The sequence below is a fragment of the Artemia sp. Qi Xiang Cuo genome, chromosome 4, assembly GCF_049724085.1.
Source record: "Artemia sp. Qi Xiang Cuo chromosome 4, ASM4972408v1, whole genome shotgun sequence".
Taxonomy (NCBI): Eukaryota; Metazoa; Arthropoda; class Branchiopoda; order Anostraca; family Artemiidae; genus Artemia; species Artemia sp. Qi Xiang Cuo.
The window spans coordinates 90,436,265-90,442,264 of NC_142797.1; the positions used below are offsets into that span (position 1 = coordinate 90,436,265).

Genomic DNA, 6,000 nt, shown 5'->3' on the forward strand with positions numbered 1-6,000 from the left:
TCAACATTTCAGGGAGTTCTAAAGGGGGTGTTTCACGAAATACGAATATATTATTTGCATTCAGATTTTCAAAAGACCGCATCTGAAATATGTTATTAACAACTAAGTGTATCAATTTGAAACGTTCAATGAATCTTATTGGGAGATGTGGAACTAAATCAGTAGAAACTATTTGGATTCTGCTTATCAAAACACCGAATCTGCAATAAATAAACAAAAGATATGGATGTTAAATTAAAACTTTCACAAGATTTGAGTGGGAGGTTGAACTAAATCAATAAATACGATTATAGTATTTGAAAATAACAAATCTACAATTTCTCAGGTATTTTCAAGGGTACTCAGTTGAAACTTTCAGGGGGTGCTGACGGGATTTTGGATTAAACTAAAAAACATTTAAATTCAGGTTGACAATATGTTTTATAAGCTGTACCTCAGGAGAAATAGAAGCATTAACTTTAGATTAAAAAAATATTATCCATATCTTTTTTTCAAAACTGCGTATCTGCCATATGTGAGGAATGACTATAGGTATTAATTTGAAATTTTCAGTTAATGTCTTGGACGATGTCAATCAAAATTAAAAGATTTTAAGTGATTTTTTTGCACAAAGAGGATATCTGCAATATTCCAGGAATAATTTATGGTTATTAAGGATGAAAAGCTTAAAGAGAATGCATAATTTTCAGCAAGGATGGAACTGCCCAGAAATAGTTTTACGGAGTATTTATAAGTATTTTATATGGGAGTAACTTTTTAAAGAGCATTTTTCTGCTCTTCATAAAAGCTCTTTAAAATTTTCCTGCTAGTAAAATTACCACAAGATACCACCAATTAATAAACAAATCTAAAAAGAGGAGAAACTAAAATTTATAACCGTGTTAAAAAAAAATATATAAACTAAGATGAGTAGGGATGACACGCTGAATGTTTCTATTTTTCATAGTATCAAATAAAATACCATTTTATGTCTTCCCTGATAAGCCCCCTATTTTGCCTAGGAAAGAGTAGCGAACAATGTTGATTAATTTAGAGGTTACTACTTGCAACGAGAATCAAAATATACCAGCCTGTCAGATGCCGAGTGCCCGAGCCCGGCTTGCTTTAAAATAGTCTACATAGATTTTTTTTCTTAACTGGTATATTGACATTTCTGGCCACTAAAATGCTTTAAAAAGGTCAGAACTTTAAGGTAGAATTATTATTTTGTCATGGTGGTTGGATGGAACCTATAGTGACACCATGACATTAAGAAGAGGTTCACATTGACTGAGATTAGAATATAAGTGTAAATGAAAATCAATATACAAAACTCTTGCGTATGTATTCCAGTATCCAGCCTCCAAATTGGCTGCATAGTTTTTTTACTTCTTCAATCTGGAAAATTTACATTTGTGATCCCAAGAATAATCTAAATAAGTTACAACTTGTATGTCTTCGAGATAATTCGTATTTTTTCCAGGGTTGCCGTATTAAACCTGTGGCAAAGTTATGACATCAAGAAATGGTTCAAATTGCCTTCGATTAGAAGACAAGCGACAACGAGAATCGTATCCCAGGGTCGGTGACGAAGCCTTGGGCTCGTCACACATATATATATATATATATATATATATATATATATATATATATATATATATATATATATATATATATATATATATATATATATATATATATATATATATATATATATATATATATATATATATATATTTATATATATATATATATATATATATATATATATATATATATATATATATATTCAGTAAAGTCTAAATTATATTAGGGTTCTTTGCAGGTAGGGAGGGGGCATCAGTCATTATCATCTTTGTTTATTCTCGTTTTTTATTTGAATTAGTTATTTATTGTTATTTCTGTTCATATCAGGTTTTATTTATTTATAAATGGTGATATGTGGTATTTCTAACATTGAAAAACTATTTAACTTTTTTCTTTTCATTTTGTTTTAATCTAGTTCTCTCCTTTTTTGAAAAACTTCTTTTTTATAATTTTTTAAACTATTAATTTCTGTTTGATTTTTATTGAAAAGGTTTTTTCTATTCGAAAAAGAAAAGAATATTAAAAACAAAATTTATATAAGAATTTATATTTGATTACACTGTTTATATTTAGGACAAAACATTTCAATAGTATTCAAATATATGCTCTTTTGACAATACCCCTCAGCTTCACCTGAAATTCTCACCTTATTAATTTTTAACTTAATACCCTTCTTAAATATTGCTTATATTCAATTTTGACAACCTGGATTGACTAATACTTAGCTTAAAACTCTACGATGTTACTAAAATATTGATGATATGCCCTTTCAACAACCTATTTGCCCACGGTATGTTTCAATTGGGTTCGAAATATCCCTCAGCTTCACATGAAATTCTCACCTTACTGCTCTTAGCCTTAATGTATTTCCAATAGACGTAACAGCTGTAAAATAGTTGTAAAATAGTTGTAATAGCTTGCAAATATTGCCTTTTTGGTAGCTGGGCCTTTCCATTTTCAAGCCCTGGAAACTTCAAGTTAATACTAAAATCTGTTCCAAAGATAATGGGGTTGTGCTCTTGACCATTTTTCTATTAATCAGTTTTTTGCTTGTTAATTCTTTTTCTCCTGCTACTATTGAAAATAATTTTTTATAAATCTCTTACTCGTATATTATGGAAAGATTAATTAATATAAAATTTTTAATCATCATTTATCCTGCCTTAAAGAATGGAAAAAAACTTTTACTTCAATTATATTGGCATTATAGTTTCTCTACTTTTTGGAAAGAAGATGAGAGAGACATGTTTGATATTCAGCTTATACAAATGAAAGTATATCCAGAGGCACTTACTTCACAATTTGGTCGTCCATTGTTTCTCATTGATTATTCCAATCCAAAATCCATTTGTTTTAAGCACAACTTAAGCAAAAATTATCTTGTCAATAGCTTTGTAAACATTTTTACAAGAAGTTTTCGTTCACAAAAAATATTCTTCAATATCTATTAGCATGAATTGTCTTTGACGCGCAGGTTTCCACAACGGGTTTCATCAATTTTGAACTATATGACCATCAAAACATAAATTTTTTTTTTTTGAATAAATATAAGATTGTTTGACCGAAATTAAAAGAAAAAGGTAACTGTTTACTAACTGTATTGCTTGTAAACTTTGTGACTCTTTATATGCAAGCGCAAATTTGCACCCCCTTTGAAGACCAGAGCATAATTTGCTCTTTTCTGAAAAGAAAGTACATATTAAATGCTAACAGTCTTAGAACTTTAAGGTTTCTTATGACTTTAAGTGCAAATTATGATCTGGTCTTGAAAAGACGTAGGGAATTGTACAAATCCTAACTACTGTTTAGAAGGAATGAGGTTTGCTGGCCCTTATCAGGTTAATTTCTTCTTGTTTTGACTTTAACTCGGTTATTTATTTTTTTGATTTTTTTTTTGGGGGGGGAGGGTTGTTTATCTAATATGGGGATTTTTTGTTGTTTTACACCTGAAAGATTCTTTGCCTTAAGTTCTGCTCATTTTTGATTTAATGGAGCTCTTTGCATTTCTTTCAAAACTTATTGTGGAAGAAGTGTTTTTAATTAATTTCTGTTTTTTTTATTAACATAATCTGTAAAACGAAAAGTAAAATAATATTTTATTTTATCAAACAGTTCTTGGTATGTGGTAGCGAACTGAATATAATGAGTGATGCGGCTGAAAAGTAACCGAAACTCTGAGAAAAATAATAACCAGAAATTTTAAATCTTCATAACAATAGATATAAAAAAAATTGAATGTCGATTCTTCTTCAAAGTAGATAAAATTCATCAAGTTTAATGTTACCAATGAAATTGGATATGACAGATGGTTACCATCAAAAGTTGTTGGTAAAATCAAGACTCCTATGAAATCAATTGATCCTTATAAAAATTACGCAATCAGATTAAACATGTCCGAAAACCCCTCTGTGTCAAGTTCCTATATACAAAATGTGAAATTTTGCATTTTTTTTGTCTAAAGTGAGATAACAGAAGCTTGTTTATTTATTTGTATTTTCGTTTGTATGTTTTTTGTTTTTCCCAGGTTTTATCGTATCAAACCAGTCGTCTTAGAAGATCGAAAGAGACCTCATTTTGCTAGAAATTGAATGTTCTATTACCGATTTAAAGTTACTAAATATATTAAAGGGCAGCTAGCACACCCCCCCCCCTTCCCATGTCTCCTTTTTCCCCAAAGTCATCCGATCAAAATCTGGGAATAATCATATTGTTCAACGTAGTCAATAGATCTAATAACTATGTCTTTGAGAATTACTTGACCCCCCCATTGTCCCCTGGGAGGAGGTATCACTAGTTGGGACCTTAAGGTTCTAGTGCCGTAACACTTACTTTAATTACTTTATAAATACATTTTTCACGGAGGGGAAGGGGATTTTACTGGTGGGTGGTTACGCTGGGATAATTTCTACATGGAGGAATTTTCTCATTGGCGAAGAGAATTTTCCGTGGTGACAAAGCCAGATAAGCAGTACTATTTGTAAAATTTCTACTAATAGGATTTATTATTTGGAAACATATGACTGATTACAAGGGATGGGGGGTTTTATTGGGGGGATAATAACTTGCAGAATTTTTTTTCAGAAGGGGAAAGGAGATTCCTGGGATTATTTGCGAAACGTTAAGAAATAAAATTAATTTCTTATGAAAGTAAAAAGAAAAACCAAACTAGATTTGACCGCAAACCAATTGCAACAGAAATGATGTTTACATTATGTTGAAGAGAAAGCAAAGCTGAACAACACATGAAAAGTTGCATATTCTAGATCGACGCAAAATTAGTTTTTTTTGCTTTTCGTGTCAATTTTTTCAGTTTTTTCTAAGAAAAATGAGCTGTGGGTAAATGTTTGTTTTTCTGTATATGAAGTATAATCTCAATGTAAAATGATGTACAAAAAAAGCAAATTTGATGTACAATGTACTAGAAAAAGATTTCATAATAATCAATATGTGATTCTATCTATTGATATTTATTTGTAAGGATGGTGTATTTCATTTCTTTCTTACTTTTTTTATTTTTTTGTTTTTTTATATTCTTATTTGGGGGGACGGGGGTAAATGTGAATTATATATCGGGGTAAATAGAGGTTGACGAAAATGGAGTAATTTAAGTAATTTATGAAAAGTGTAATTTAAGGTCACGATGGAAGGGGTGCCCTTAGGGGGAAGGGCAGCCTGACATATCGGATGAACCTAAAAGGTATACGAAAATTGAAATAGAGTATACCTTTAGTTTTATACCCTGGTATATTTTGGAATGCTCAATTTTTATATAATTTTAATAAATTGAAGTTTTTGAAGAAGTTTTTTTCTTATTAAGAAGAGAGTAGGTGACATAAGATAAATTATAAGATATTTTAAAAGAAATTTTGAAGGTATCCGAGAGGAGAGGAGGTGCGAATAAAAAACAAAACAAAAAAAAAGAAGACGTATGTCAAATGAAAATAAACAGTGTATATTGTTGAATATGAAACGAGCATTGTAATAGACATTAAATCAGGTTAATTTGATTTTTGGGCTCAGCTCATCATTTTATGTCAGAGTAGTTGCCTTCTGAAAAAGAGGTAACAACGATGAGAACGGTAAAATCACAAATTGATGAATTATTTTTGGTACTTGGTAAATTAAATCTGATTTCATTTTCAGGCTCAACTCTTCATTTTACATTGGGCTGATGCTTCATCAGAGGCAACGCTATAGTGTTGCCTATAGTAAAGGCCATACTGCTCCAATGATTTATTATTTATTTATTTATTTTTTATTATTATTAGTTTTTCCCAGAGGCACTTCATATGGTAGGGGTAGTCGTAAAAACTTCAAAGGGGGCTCACTCGATTGGAAATTGAAAGTTCTAGTGCCCTTTTTAAGGATCAAAAGTGATTGCAAGGCAATGACCATCCCTCCCACACCCACCATTTTCCCAAACACATCGAATCG

General features: G+C 30.4%; 1 protein-coding gene across 2 annotated transcripts in view; it reads right to left on the reverse strand.

Annotated features, from left to right (window-relative positions):
• Nucleotides 1-5,710, reverse strand: part of LOC148953615 (uncharacterized) — a 307,085-nt gene extending 301,375 nt beyond the window's left edge. For both annotated transcript variants that reach the window (XR_016141657.1, XR_016141658.1), the window contains exon 1: nucleotides 2,861-5,710. The gene's annotated coding sequence lies outside the window, so the exon portion shown is untranslated. The remainder of the gene's footprint in view (nucleotides 1-2,860) is intronic.
• Nucleotides 5,711-6,000: the final 290 nt, after the last annotated feature.